Source organism: Herpailurus yagouaroundi, unplaced genomic scaffold (assembly GCF_014898765.1).
Source record: "Herpailurus yagouaroundi ecotype Mexico unplaced genomic scaffold, PumYag 216, whole genome shotgun sequence".
NCBI classification, from domain to species: domain Eukaryota; kingdom Metazoa; phylum Chordata; class Mammalia; order Carnivora; family Felidae; genus Herpailurus; species Herpailurus yagouaroundi.
In genome coordinates, this window is record NW_024412447.1 from 7,706,561 (window position 1) to 7,721,507 (window position 14,947).

The window sequence follows — 14,947 nt, forward strand, 5'->3', positions numbered from 1 at the left end:
GGGGTGCTGCGCGGGGCGTGCGGGCGCGCGCACGTTGACTCGGGCGCCCAGCGCCCCGCAGCGTCCCGGCCCGCGGCAGCCGGTCCGCTGCAGCTAGGGGTCGGCGTCCCCGGGTCTCCGGGGTGGGGGGGGGGGGGTGGGAGGGGGGCGTCCCGGGGGGGGGGTCCCCCGAATCCAGAGACGTTCCCTGCCCCGGGCCGCGCAGTCCTGGCTCTCCAAGCTGGATGCCCCCTCCTGCCTCCCTCCCCCGGCGCCTGCCAGTCCCGCGGGAAGCGACCGCCCCAGGCCCGCGACCCGCGCTGGGTCCCCTCTCCGCTCTCACACGACGGCCGCCAGGTGGCGCCAAAAGGAGCCTCTTCGGGCCTCGGAGACCGGGATGGGGCGCGGGGTGCGGCGATTAACCTCACCACGGTCTGTTCCCACCGTTTTCACTTTCCGCCCTTCGCTCTTTACGCACCCCAAATACCCCGCGTGGACACCGAGGTTCCCTACATCCGGCTTTCAACGTCCTGGCCCCAGTGGTGGAGAGCTCCCCATGGTTCCAAACCACGTCCCCAGTTCCACTCCCTAAAGAGCAGGCATAGGGCTGTGGGTTTGTGGACAGTCGGTGTTGCTGAGGGAGAAAAGACTCCGAGGCAGGTTTCTGAGCGCAGGCGTCTCACTTGACTTTTCAAATCATGAGGCTCTAAGGAGGTCAGGGACCACGTTAGTTGTGAGCTAGTGATACCTTACGTGACTCGGAAGGTGAAAGGACAAGGCACGGTTCGTGGGGTCGAGCCTCGCGATGGGCTCTGAGCTGGCAGCGTGGAGCCTGCTTGGGAGTCTCTCTCCCCCTCTCTCCCTGTTCCTCCCCTGCTCGTGCTCGCTCGCTCTCTCCCTCTCTGTCTCTCAAAATAAATAACAAATAAACATTAAAGAAGGAGAGAATGTCTAATCAGAGGAATCTGCGAGTCTGCATGGAGTCCTAGGGCATGCAGTTCCTGGGCCTGCGTAGTCCGTGCGGCTAGGGTTCTATGGCTGCAAGAGGATCTGAGAGATGTTCTGAGGGGCCACAGGTGTGTCCTCAGCCTGAGGTTTGTCCCAGGATTGCGAGGATGGAGGAGGCCATGCAGATTGTGACCCATCTCAGACAGTCTTTAAATTAGCAAGGAGCCACCTGAGAGAGCCAGGATAGAGGATCCACATGGCAGTGGGGTCAACCTTGGCCTGCAGGTCTTGATTCCTGGGTTCTCGCCCAGTGCTCTGCTGTCAGGGAGACTTCCGGGAAGTCCCACTCCTCGTCTGGGCCTCAGTCTCCCCATGTGTAAAATGGTGGATTGGACTTGAGTGTCCATCGGAATCACGAGGACCACCAGAGGGACTGATCCATCTGGGGTTGGGTGGCGTCCTTAAAGTGTGCAGTTTTAGTAAGTCATTAGGACAGTCCCGTGAGGGTGGTCTGAGGCTCACATGAGGAGCATTCTGGACCAGGTGTCCCCGCAGTCAGTCCAAACTGACCTTTTGAGGACCAGCAGCCTGTGTGGGTCAGAAGAAGGTGCTGCTGGACAGTCAACAGGTACATGGGCTAACAGGGACGCCCTTGGCCACAAAGGGAGATGGTCACAGACTTGAGCCTGTTCTTAAAAATGGATAGAAATTTCAGGAACGTTCCTCTTTTACCTTGAGCTTCTCCCTAACCTTTAACACAGGGACCTCACCTATCCAGCCACGACACCTTTCCCTATATGGTTCGACATAGTAACCTCCCCCGCATCCTCTCTGACCCCACCCTCCACAGCTGTCACCACAAGGGTGTCCTTGATTCTCCCATGGAAGAATCTGTTCATCCAGGAATCAGCCTTGCATCGACCACCAGTCACACACACTGCACTTTGGTTTATCGTGCATTGGCCAGAACTTAATCCTAAGGTCATAACTGGCTACGCCAGATGGTCAGAGATGTAGTTTTTGTTCTACGTATTCACCTAAAACTTGTCGGTTCTAATACTAAGGGAGGAAAGGGAGCGGACACTGGGGGATAGCCATCCTCTGCCAAACCCCACGATGCCTGCCTTTGCCTCCTTTAGTGTAGGACTGAAACACACTTCTACTTTTTCAAAAATGTTTATTTATTTGTGAGAGGGGGAGGGGCAGAGAGGGAGGCAGACAGAGGATTGGAAGCAGACTCTGTGCTGACGGCCAAGAGCCCGACTCGGGGCTCGAACCCACAAACCACGAGATAATGACCTGAGCCGAAGTCGACGCTTAACCGACTGAGCCACCCAGGCATCCCTGAAACACACTTCTAAAATGCAATTTGCAACAACGTGGATGGAACTAGAATGTATTATGCTAAGCGAAATAAGTCAGAGAAAGATAGCATATGATTTCACTCGTGGAATTTAAGAAACACAACAGAGGAACATAGGGGTAGGGAAGGAAAAATAAGGTAAAACAGAGAGGGGGCAAACCATTAAGAGACTCTTAAATACAGAGAAGGAACTGAGGGTTGCTGGAGGGGAGGTGGGGGGGGGGGCATGGGCTAAATGGGTGATGAGTATTAAGGAAGGCACTTGTCGGGATGAACACTGTGTGTTATACGCAAGTGATAAATCACTAAATTCTACTCCTGAAACCATTATTACACTATGTATTAATTAACTTGGATTTAAATAAAAATTTTAAAAAAGGAAAACAAAAAAGGGCTCAACTCTGGCATGGCGCCCCCAACATCTTCTGTCATCCCACCGCACATCTTCCCACCGCACTCTGTGATTTTGTGGGCCGTGACCCCCTGCTCCAGCTGCTTTCCCACGGAAACGACTGTTTCCCACGCCATCCGCTGGAGGGCGCTGGTCGGGAGGCTGAGGCCCTGCTGCTGCTGCTGCTGCTGGTGGTGGCGTTGAGCGTCTTCGTCGCGAGCTTCCAGAGAAGGGGCGGCCAAGGCGAGAGCGCGCGGGAGGGGGGGGGGGGGAGCGGCAAAGGGGTCCCAGACAGGCGGCGGCCCGGCTCTGGCGACGCAGCGCCCAGATCCGGGTCCTCCCACCCTCCCCGCGTGCAGAGCAAGGCGGGGGTTGTTGGTCCCGGATGTCCTCAGGGGCTGCCCCCTCTTAAGGCTGGGGGGCGCCAGATGAGGCCACTGCCCCATCCCCATTCAGCGGGGTCCTTGACCTGAAGAGTGGGGGCATGAGCCTCGCAAGATACTTTCCTCCCCTCGCTCCACCCCATCATGTGACCCCTTCTGAAAACTGGCCTAAAATGCATACTTGATCCAAGTTACACGAGTTCACATGATTCCTGCTCAGAATCGCCCATCCACCTTATTTGTACCTTTTTCCTCTTTTGCCAGTTTTGAGCATTTCACACAACGTAGAGCCTGTCTCTGGATAGACTCGTTTTATTGTCACAGCTCTGTGAAATATTTAACCGCTTTTTAGTATTCCCTATGCAGTTAACCAAACATCCTTTGGCTTGTTCTCACCCCCTTTCTGGCTGGGGGGAGGGTGGAGTGGGGGTGGCATATCCTTGTGCCGCCGGATTGGGTAATTACAGACATCAGTCCGCTTCTCGGAGTTGATCTCTGCTCGTGAGCTGTAATGGTTCCCAAAGGAGTCAAATGTGTTATTTCACCGAGAGTGCATTTAGCCCCACGTTTACCATTTATCTGCCCTGGTGTCAGAACCTCAGAGCAACTCAGGATCCTCAAAGGAGCTCAGCATCCACCTGACGGGGTCTCTGGTGTCCTGATCCGCTCCCTGCTCAGATCCTGGTTCCACACAGGCACCAGCCACCACGGATGCTGGTTTTGGTTTAAATGTTAGCAAGGCATGTTGGATGACTTCTGGGAAACAGCTGGTGAGGTCGCACTGGGTACTGTCTGCATTTGGCACCCAGGGGGCTCCTGAAAACATTCCCAGCTGCTCCCGGCTGCCCTGCAGATATCAGCCAGCCAGTGAGAGCCATCCCAGGGCAGAGGTTCCTTGGATGAACCTGGCTGTGGTTCCAGCGACAGGAAGCATCAGACACACAAGTTGGGGGGGGGGGCTTTCTGGGATCCCTCATCTTGTCTGGGGACAGTGCAGGCTGGCTGCAAGGTCTGCTGTATGGCCAGCGGTCCTGTGGACAGCTGGAGCCCCGGGGTGAATATCCACAATACTGGGGACACCAGAGTGGGGTCGGTGAGTGGCCCAGACCCAGCGTTATGTCCACATGAGTGTTTACTGGGGGCTTGTAGTTTAGCAGCCGCTGGCCCCGATGCTTTGCTAAACGTTTAATTCTGGCCGATGACGTTTGCAGTGGCCGGGTGTACCTGTTCTTTATCCTTGGAATGGAACAGTCGGGAAATCAAAACTGATGCACACGGAGGTTACGTTTTTGCTTACGTCCTCAGCTGATAAGTGGAGGCCCTGGATTCAGATTGAGAACTCTGTCCTGTGATAGGGTTGGCTGGCTTTGGAGTCACTCGTCTTTTCTGTGACTTCCAGGTAATTAACTCCCGGCGTCCAAGACAAGAAAAAGCGTGGGGCAGGTCTCTGCACAAGTCTCCTGTGCTTCCTGGACACTTCCTCCCTGCCTCCCACTCTCCAGAGACCACCTCCCTTCTGTCCCTCCTCCCTCACCCTCCATTTCTCTCCCTCCCTCTCAGGCCTCACTCGGGTCTGGGTGAGAGGCCCCAGCAAGTGGGGACGGGGCAGAGAGTGAGGGAGAGAGAGAATCCCAAGCAGGCTCTGCTCCATCAGTGCAGAGCCCGATGTGGGGCTTGAATCCGTGAAACTGTGAGATCATGACCTGAGCCAAAACCAAGAGTCAGGCGCTTAACCAACTGAGCCACCCAGGTACCCCTTTAATGTTTATTTTTGAGAGAGAGAGAGAGGAGGGGGGGAAAGAGAAAGAGGGAGAGAACAGAGCACAAACGGGAGGGGCAGAGAGAGAGAGAGAGACAAAGAATCCAAAGCAGGCTCCAGGCTCTGAGCTGTCAGCACAGAGCCCGATGTGGGGCTCCAGCTCACGAACTGCGAGGCCATGACCTGAGCCAAAGTTGGACGCTTAACACACCTAGGTGCCCCTCAACTTCTTTTTTATTTTTTTATTTTATTTTATTTTTTTTTTCAACGTTTATTTATTTTTGGGACAGAGAGAGACAGAGCATGAACGGGGGAGGGACGGAGAAAGAGGGAGACACAGAATCGGAAACAGGCTCCAGGCTCTGAGCCATCAGCCCAGAGCCCGACGCGGGGCTCGAACTCCCAGACCGCGAGATCGTGACCTGGCTGAAGTCGGACGCTTAACCGACTGCGCCACCCAGGCGCCCCCCTCAACTTCTTTTTTAAAAAGTAAGGTCTACACCCGATGTGGGGCTCGAACCCAGGACCCTGAGCTCAAGGGTCGCATGCTCTACCAACTGACCCAGCCGGGAGCCCCCATAAATTCTTAAATAAACAAACAAAGCTAGGAGAAAATGTGTGCTTTACAGAAGTAACTTTTCCAACCTGAAAACAAACCAACCCAAACCAAAGCAGACTTTGGAAACAACAAGATTGTAAGTAACAGGAAGTAAAAACTGAGTGGCTGCTTATAGCCTTTGCTACTCAGCAAATGGTTCATCAGTTTGGTTCAAAGCTTCAATCGTATTTTAAGTGACTGTTTACTGTTCAGTATTCTGTTGATACTCATGGCGCCCCCAGTATTTATAGGAAAGCAGTGGCTGTTCCTGGACTGACTGGGGGGTAGGCGTGTGTTAACAGAACTTTCTGAGACACCAGGCTCTGGAAGAAAACTAGACAAGAGGGAAGAAATAAATGTCAGCGAGAGGTAAGACTCAATTTCCCTGATTTGATAATCACTTTGTTGAACCATCAGAAAAGTCCTCAACCTAACCTGGACTGCCTCGCACGCCATTGTCAGAAGTCAATGATCATATGAGAAATGTTTGCATAAACTTTTTGTGAGTTTTTTTTTTAAAAACTCTATAAATGGTGCCATTCATTTCTCTAACTTAACATAAGCATTTTCTCTTGAGGGGATAAAGCCTATGCTTAAGTTTACTAGGACCTTTGTTCTCTTTGGAATCAGAAACAATAGCATATGAAGTCATAGTATCTTCGGGAAACTGGCAAGCTGTTGCCCTCTCATTCCCTCCCTGGACTTACCTTTCTCAAGCCAGAGTGTTTATATTAAGTCATAAAGCCTGGGATGAATTTATAGAAACTATATTAAAGCAGGAGTGATAAAGTGAAATTACCAATAAGAAAGTTAAAAACAGAACTGGCTGGTACTTGGAAATGTTACTTTATGGTCTTAGGTTCCTGAGTAGCGTGAGCAGAGCACTTGATTTTATTCTAGGAATCACTCTGCATGCATAAAACAAACAAGGAAGGAGAGAGGGGGAGACACACAGAGAGAGAGAGATTAATGGGAAAAGTTACACACGGAATAAACTTCCCCTGGAAACAGAAGTTTCAAAAACCATTTTGAAAACCATTTTACCCATGACAATCCTGAGTCATAGACATACCACAGACATACAGATGACCGCCAGGCACAGGAAAAGCTGCTCAAGATCACTCGTGAGGAAAATGCAAATCAAAACCACAATGAGATCTCCTCTCACACCTGTTAGAACAGCTGTCCTCAAAAACACAGGAAATAACAAGTGCTGGTGAGGATGCAGGGAAAAGGAAACCCATGTGCACTGTGGGTGGGGGCGTAAATTAAATTGGTGGAGTTGCTATGGAAACAGGATGGCGGTCCCTCAAAAAATGAAAAATAGAACTAACATAGAGTCCAGCAATCCCACTTCTGAGTATTTATTAAAGGAAACAAAAACACTAACTTCAAAAGATATCTGCACCCCTCCCTTCACCCGTTATTTGCAGTGTTACTCACAATGACCAAGACATGGGAACAACATGGGCTCCTGGGTGGCTCAGTCGGTTGAGCTTCTGACTCCTGGTTTTTGCTCAGGTCATGATTCCAGGGTCATGGGATTGAACCCTGCATCAGGCTCCACACTGAGCGCTGATCCTGCTCAAGTCTCTGTCTCTCTGCCCCTCTCCCTGGCTCGTGCTCTCTCTCAAATAAAAAAAATAATAAAAAATAAAAGTTGCTAAAAGTATACATAAAAAAAGAAAGACAAGGGGCACCTGGGCGGTTAAGCGTCCAACTTTGGCTCAGGTCATGATCTAATGGCTTGTGAGTTCGAGCCCTGCATCGGGCTCTGTGCTGACAGCTCGGAGCCTGGAGCGTGCTTCGGATTCTGTGTCTCCCTCTCTTTCTCTGCCCCTCCTCCACTCATGCTCTGTCTCTGTCTCTCTCAAAAATAAATAAACATTAAAAAAATTAAAAAAAAATAGAAACAACCTAAGTGTCCATTGATGGATGAATGGATAAAGAAAATGTCTCTCTCTCTCACACACACACACACACACACACACACACACATTATTCAGCCATAGGAAGGAAATCCTGCCATTTGCAACAACACGAATGAACCTTCTGACCATTATGTTAAGTGAAACATAACTCAGAGAAAGACAGGTAGCATATGATCTCACTTATATGTAGAATCTAAAAAAACCAACAAAACAAAACTGATCTCATAATGCAGAGAACAAACTGGTGGTTGCCAAAGGTGGGGGGTGGAGCGGAAGGAGGGTGAAATGAGTAAAGGTCAAAAGGTACAAACTTCCAGTTACAAATAAGGAAGTCCTGGGGCACCTGGGTGACTCAGTTGGTTGAGCGTCCAACTTTGGCTCAGGTCATGATCTTGTGGTTCGTGAGTTCGAGCCCCACATCAGACTCACTGCTGTCAGGCTGTCAGTGCAGAGCCCGCTTCAGATCCTCTGTTCCCCTCTCTCTGCCACTCCTCACTTGCACTCTCCCAAAAATAAATAAATGTTAAAAAAATAGAAATATTAAAAAAAAAAGTAGGTCCTGGGGATGGGACCATGTGACATGGTTAGCAATACTGAACTGCGTATTTGACAGTTGCTAAGAGCGTGGGTCTCAGAAGTTCTCATCACAAGAAAAAGATGTGTATGTAGCAATGGATGTTAACTACACTTGTGTGGTAATCATTTATATATATATATATGTGTGTGTATGTGTATATATATATATATATATATATATATATATATATTCTCCCATCTCCCACCATTACTGATGCGGGGCTTGAACTCACAAACTGTGAGATTATGACCTGAGCTAAAGTCGGAGGCTCAACTGACTGAGCCACCCTGGGGCCCCTCTTCTTGTTTTAAAAGTTTATTTACTTATTTTGAGAGAGAGAGAGAGTGTGAGCTCAATTGGGGGAGGGGCAGAGAGCCATGGGGAAGAGAGAGAATTCCACAGAGCCTGACGCGGAGCTTGAACCTACACACTGCGAGATCATGATCTGAGCCAAAACCAAGAGTTGGATGCTTAACCGACTGAGCACCCCACCCCCCGGCGCCCTTGTCTTAATCTCTTCTACAAAGTGTCCAGAAATGACACCAGATGTTACCGTCTCTGCTCCTCACACCATGCCACATATTCACACAGGACCCTGTGTTGAAGGTACCTCCTTCCCACTTCCAGGGCTTCTGTGAGCACATTGCCAAATCTCCTCGGTTCTGGGGGAGGGGGCCTCCCCCCACTTTTCTGACATAACTGCAGCGTCCAGTTTCTCCATTATAAGAGTTTCCTCTCCTTCACTATGGGTAGTTCTCCCATAACCTTGACTACTGGGTTGAGCCCATCGGCACCTCAGATTCTATCATCTCCATTAGCACAGCTCTGAGAAGCACCCAAAGACCAGCCGGGGACTTGGTCCTATCTGCCAGGGTCGCTGATAAACCACAGCTACCACCAGGATCCCAGCTGTGATAGGTTGTCATTGTTCAGTATATTTGTTTTCCCTCCCTGGAGTGGATTATATCTCCCCACCCCACTGATAGCAGGCTTGGCATCAGAAGCGTGGTGCCTCTCCCCGAGGAGACATTCCTGTCCTTCAAACTCAGGGCAACTCGCTTTGTGGCTTGCTTTGGCCAACAGAGTGTGCATGGAAGGTATGAGGGTCATGTCTGCAAAGAAGCCTTAGGAGCCAGCCCATGGCTTTGTCATCTGTCATTTCGCACTGCTATGAGACTGCAGTGTCCCAGATAGAGGCTGCTCCGTCAGCCTGGGTCCCTGAGTGAAGAGCACAGATGTTAGGGTGGACGAGGAGAATGAGTGAGAAAGAAACCTTTGCTGCGTAAGCCACTGGGTCTTTAGGATTGTTTATCTCAGCATCACCTGGTGTCTCCTGACTAATCACTGGTTCCACTCGTCTCAAAGCCGAGTATCAGCTTTTCACCTGCCATCATCCAAATCGGCGCCCCCTTCCCCACTCATCATGACTTCAGAGACAACTGTGGTCAGCACCTTGACTCCTACTACCTGACGCCATCCATGATAATTGCTACCACAATTCAGATTATGACACAGTGCAGGGGACGGTGAGCACTTTGACCTAACCTCTCCAGCAAGCCTGACTCACTCGCGGGGAGAGAGGGAGTGACCTGCCCTTGGTCTTATTTTTACACTTTGTCCCTAAACATTGGCTTTTGGGGGGTGGTTCCAGCCTGTACTTTCCCGGATTCGTGTCTTCCCCCAGGTACCTGTGACAATGGTGGGACCTTGGAGAGAGGCCAGTGCCCCTCACTGTTTTCCCATGAACTGCACTTTAATGTCACCTGGCCTGTGGGGTGAGGTGCTGGTGCTGGAAAGGGGTCACTTGGTAGGTGTCACCAATGATGGGGCTAACTCACTAGCCTCAGCCCCAGTCTGCCCACCTCTGCCTCTTCTCCCCAGAAGGCTTCTTGTCTGTCTCAAACCCTGCCCGGGGCCATTTTCATTTCTGGAGCCCCCTCTGGGTCTCGGTTGTACATGCGCAGCCTCCAGAAAGGCTAAATCTGCCGCAGTGGCGCCTCCCAGCCCCAGGGTAGCACGGTGGCACAAGTGGCTGAGGCGGTTGCTGCCGTGTTGCTTCCTTTCCAGGTTTCTCACGAAGGCTGGGGCCCAGCATGGGGAGGCGGCATTCTCCAACGGCAGCAAGGGGACTGCCTCCAGCAGTTTTCGAGGGACTGTCCCTTCCCCTGGTCAGGTGGGGCTCCGCGAGCTCGGGAGGCAAAGTGGCCACTGCCCCAGCTCAGAATGCACAGGTGTCACCTTCCCCTCCTGGGGAGGCGTTCAGATGACTAATACCTGCCACTAAATGATTATTAAGTGCCATGGGAGAGATGTCGGTAGCAAGCACCATTACATTTCGGGAATGAGAGAGGTCACTTCCTGATCACACATGGCTTCCTGGTGGAGGAGGGAAAGAAGCAAAGCCGTAAGGATTTTCCCAGGCTGAGAGGAAGAGAAAGGGGGGGTGGACGGGGTGTTACTAGCGTAGGAAACAGCTCAGGCAAAGGCCTGAGGGTAGGAAAGCCTGAGACGAAGAAGCTCGTTGGCTGCAGTAGAAGGAAGTCGGGTAGCAGAGGGAGGTAAAATGAAAGGGTGGATGGGGAGGAGTCAGGGGCCTGATGCTGGGTTGGGACCCATCTCCCCGGGAGCCCGGTGACCCCCTGCAGCAGGGTCCGTTCGCCTCTGTGTCCTCAGCACAGTGACTGGCATATTGTGCTTTGTTCCCAACACTGGTGCTTGACCATAAATCCCATCCCGCGGAGACTCTTCTGAAAAACAACGAATACCTTTCCGAAAACAAATGTTTTCGTATTGTGCCAACTGGTCAAAGATGTTAAGAAATCGAAGTGGAGGATCCCAAGAAGGGCTCAGCTCCCTGTGGGCTCCTTACCCCGAGCCTCCTCTGCTGGGTTGCTATCCAGCCCTGGGCACGCCCTCCTCTGGCTGATTTATCTTTTTATTCCTTTGCTCACTTCCCCAACTTGACCACACACACGCACACACGCACACATGCACACACACACGCACTCAGAGGCCAGAGAAAGATGCAGCGCGACCCAAAGAGGCCAGGTGCGTGTCTGGTGCTTAGCCAGCCCCGCTTGGTGAGTACCCACAGTGCCCCATGTTTGCAATTCCTTCAGCGACTCTGGGTCGTGACGCGCTCGCCCGTGAGATGTGAGAGGCACACACCTTCAAGCAGCTCCCAGTGAGCCTGGCATAGGTGAACTTGCCAGCCATCCCCCGGCCCAGTCCCTGCCCCGCAAGTCTCGGGTCTCAAAAAAAAGAGAAGGATTCACAGGGTTCCCCTCGGCGAAGACTCCAAGGCCTGAGGGATTACTGTATGGAATTTTATATTCTTTTCTTTGTAGAGAAACCCCCAATTGTGGCGAATGGCACTTTGATCTCTGCCTTCAAATATTTGCCCCTGGACTCAAGTCCTTTCCTACACCCACCTCTACCTCCTCCGAGCTTTCTGGACCCCCTTCACTCTTCAGGTCACCGGAACAGAGGCACCATCTAACTGTGTCACCTTGTGCTGGAGCTGACATCACCTCCTGGTCTGAATTCACATGGGAAAGCCATTTCTTGACTGAATGGGACTTCCATGGAAGAATCCACTTTCCTGGGAAGCAGCCTGCATTACCTTATGTTTGAAATTATTATTGTTACTGGCTTTTTTACTGATAGTAAGCATTCATTTTTAAAAACTGTGGTTGGGGCGCCTGGGTGGCGCAGTCGGTTAAGCGTCCGACTTCAGCCAGGTCACGATCTCGCGGTCCGTGAGTTCGAGCCCCGTGTCAGGCTCTGGGCTGATGGCTCGGAGCCTGGAGCCTGTTTCCGGTTCTGTGTCTCCCTCTCTCTCTGCCCCTCCCCCGTTCATGCTCTGTCTCTCTCTGTCCCCAAAATAAATAAAAAACGTTGAAAAAAAAATTAAAAAAAAAACTGTGGTAAAATATGCATAACATAAAATTTACCATCTCACCCATTTTTAACTGTATGGTTCAGTGGTATTAAGTACATTCACATTATTGGGCAACCGTCACCACCACCCATCTGTGTAGCTCCTCTCATCTTATAAAACTGAAATTCTATGCTCATTCAATAACAATTTCCCGTTTTCTCCCCCCACCCCCTCCTCACCAGCCTCTGGGAACCACTATTCACTTTCAACAGTGATCTCAGTAGAGATCGTTTGTCTCTTGGATTGCGAGTCTCTTGTAGACACAGTTGGAGCGTGAGTTTTTACCCATTCTGCTCATTTCTGTCTCTTGACTTTAATTTCACCTTGGAGGACTCCTTGAAACATTTCTTGAAGGACAAGTCAGTGGTCATGAACTCTCTCAGCTTTTGTTTATCTGGAAATGTCTCTTTTTTTAAATGTTTGTTTGTTTTTGAGACAGAGAGAGAGAGAGAGAGGGAGAGAGGAGGGAATGGGCAGAGAAAGAGGGAGACACAGAATCCAAAGCAGGCTCCAGGCTCTGAGCTGTCATCACAGAGCCTGATGTGGGGCTCGAACTCATGAGCTTTGGTTGTAGGCTTTCAGTCCAAGTCGTGGTAAGGGCAGGATGGAGACAGGGAAGAGAAAGGGGCAGAGGGAGTGAGGGGAACAAGTTTTCACCTCTCTCTCCTGCAGCTGGGACTGAAAATAAGGAAAGGCTGTGAGAGTCAGCCCCAGACTCCAGAGTCCAAGGTCTTGACCAAGTGTATTCCCCATCCAGTTTTGCTGCTTCTTGGGAGGGGGGTGGTGCTGGGGAGGGGAAAGGTAGGGTCCAAGGAACTGCTCTGAGTGGCCCAGGTAGGCTGGGGGTTGGGCTCCCAGCAGCTCTCCCCATCTGACACCTCCTGGGCTAGTCTTGTCTCCTTGATGTCTTCCCTTCCCACAGCAGTGAGGTCAGATACCTGGAGGAGGGGGAGAGAGGAGTGAGGTGGGCGGTGCAGAGGTGAACCTGTGCTTGGCCCCCACGTCCAGCAGGGTAGCTAACCGTGCCTTTCAGTTCCTGCTGGGTGCTGCTCTGTGCGAAGGGCTGCTTCCCGTAGCTGCCCCCGGTTCTGGCTCCTGCTCTGCCGCTGCACCAGACCCATAAAGCTGCTCAGGCTCCTCGACTTCCTCAGGGTGCTCAGGGCCTCCACGGGGGCCAGAGGTGAGGGGGGCGGGCGGGAAAAGGGCTGCAGCGACCCTCTGGATATTCCAGGGCAGAGGCGTGTGTGGGGGGACGTGACTCTGAAGCCTAAGGGGAGGCTCAGGAGGGATTCCTCAGAGCTTTGTGTGCAGGGGGCACTGAGAGGGGGGAGGAGGAAGGAAGCCGGGTCCAGCTGGTGCCGCTCTCCATCCAGGACCAGGCAGGTGGCAGGTGCATGCATCTGGAGGGTGGGCATAACCTCTTTCCGGAAGAGTGCTCTTCCCACTTTGATTTGGTTTCCTGAGCCCCACATCTCTTCTGTCCTTCCCCCCACCAGCCCCAGTGCTCCCTCCTCTCTGGACTCTTCCTTTACTTCTGGTGGTGCTTTCTCCATGATAGCCTTGACTCTGCCCCTGGAGACGTCTCCTCTCTCTGGAGATGTCTCTGCCTTTGATCTCTGTCCCCTCCTCCAGCTCTGTCCCTATCTCTCCCATCCCCCACCCAGCCCATGTTTCTGGGCACAGCTGTCATTGGCAGGGCTGGGTTGGGGAGGGATACTGATTGCTTCCAAAAGGTTGGGTGTGTACCATCCAGTGTGAGGTCCAGGGCCTTCTCTCTTCTATTCCTTAGGAACCCCACAATTCCTCTGTATTTCCCTTTCCTCTGTCTCCTGGGGTCTGCTCCTGAACCCCAATCCTAGACCTTCCTAACCTAGGAGCCCACAGGCCATCCTCTCACTTACCTCTAAGGCTACCTCCCGGCTCTAGAAGCTCCAACCCAGGGATCTTCATAATCTTCACCCCCATCTCCCTGACACACCCAGCTAGGCAGAGAAATGAAACCCCAGCTCTCAGAACAAAGATGTATTGAGTCCAAGGTGAAGAGGAGGCTGATGCTGAGGAGGTCTGGGCACTTCCTGCTTGCAACCACTGTGGCTGCAGGAGTCTCCCCGCCACTCAGCCCCAGCATTATGAGATCTCTGACCCTCACTCTTACCCCCTGTAAAATGGGGTTGATGATTATCTATGGAGTGAGGAGTTTATGTTTGTAAACTAATTAACCCAGTGGTCAAAATAAAGTGGGTGATAGAAAATATGTCTGTTTTCGTTAACACTTACTGCAAAACCTTCAGATTTTGGGGACCCATGCCTATCTGTTCAGTCATCATTTTCTGGAAGCTTCCTTCTCTGTCCAGTCTCTTGGCCTACTAGTGTGGTCCTCTCTCCCTGTCCTTCAATCTCAATAAAGTCTGAGCCTCAGTCTCTGGTTTTCCCTTTGCAGCTCTCCGTGCAGATTTCCCCTCTCTGACCCAATGGCCCCTGTGTCTATGATGTGTTCCCACCCCCAGCCTGGGCTTGGCTGGGCTCCCTTGGAAGAGGAAAGTTAGCCCAGACAGCAGTGTGTCATAGGGAGAAGGACAGCGGAGAGCCAAAGGGTGGGACTACGGGCAGCAGGTGGTGGAAGAGGAAGGAACAGAGTAAGGGAAACATGCATGTGTGGAGAAAGGGGTGGGGTGGAAGGACCCTCAGCTGAACCTGCATGTTCAGCACAGCCATCCCAGGGCTAGAAAGTTCCCACTCAAAAGAGGAGGGCAAGGGGCCGAGGGCACCCTCTTCAGAACCTCAAAGGCCCTAGCCCCAAGCTGCCTCTGATGGAGGGACAAGCAATGGAACTTCCTACCTTCTGCGAAACATATCTGGAAAATGGCATGGTAGTAAAAAGCTTACATGGTGTTTAGAGTAATGAAACAACCTGCAAATGAATCCCTCTGTTCTCTCGTCAAAACAGGCACTTTCCCCACGGCCGCATCCACTTCCGCTGAGTTTCTCCCCGGAGCAGGAGTGGCTCACACCGCTCTCAGCAACTCCCCACGCTCCAAAGGCACAGCAAGGTGGCCACTCACCGTCCCCAGCAGGGCC

General features: G+C 51.9%; 1 long non-coding RNA gene across 1 annotated transcript in view; it reads left to right on the plus strand.

The window, feature by feature from the left end:
• Window positions 1-11,682, plus strand: part of LOC121017660 (uncharacterized) — a 12,445-nt gene extending 763 nt beyond the window's left edge. The window contains exons 2-3 of the long non-coding RNA XR_005784842.1: window positions 11,049-11,128; window positions 11,277-11,682. This is a non-coding gene — a long non-coding RNA (uncharacterized LOC121017660). The remainder of the gene's footprint in view (window positions 1-11,048; window positions 11,129-11,276) is intronic.
• Window positions 11,683-14,947: the final 3,265 nt, after the last annotated feature.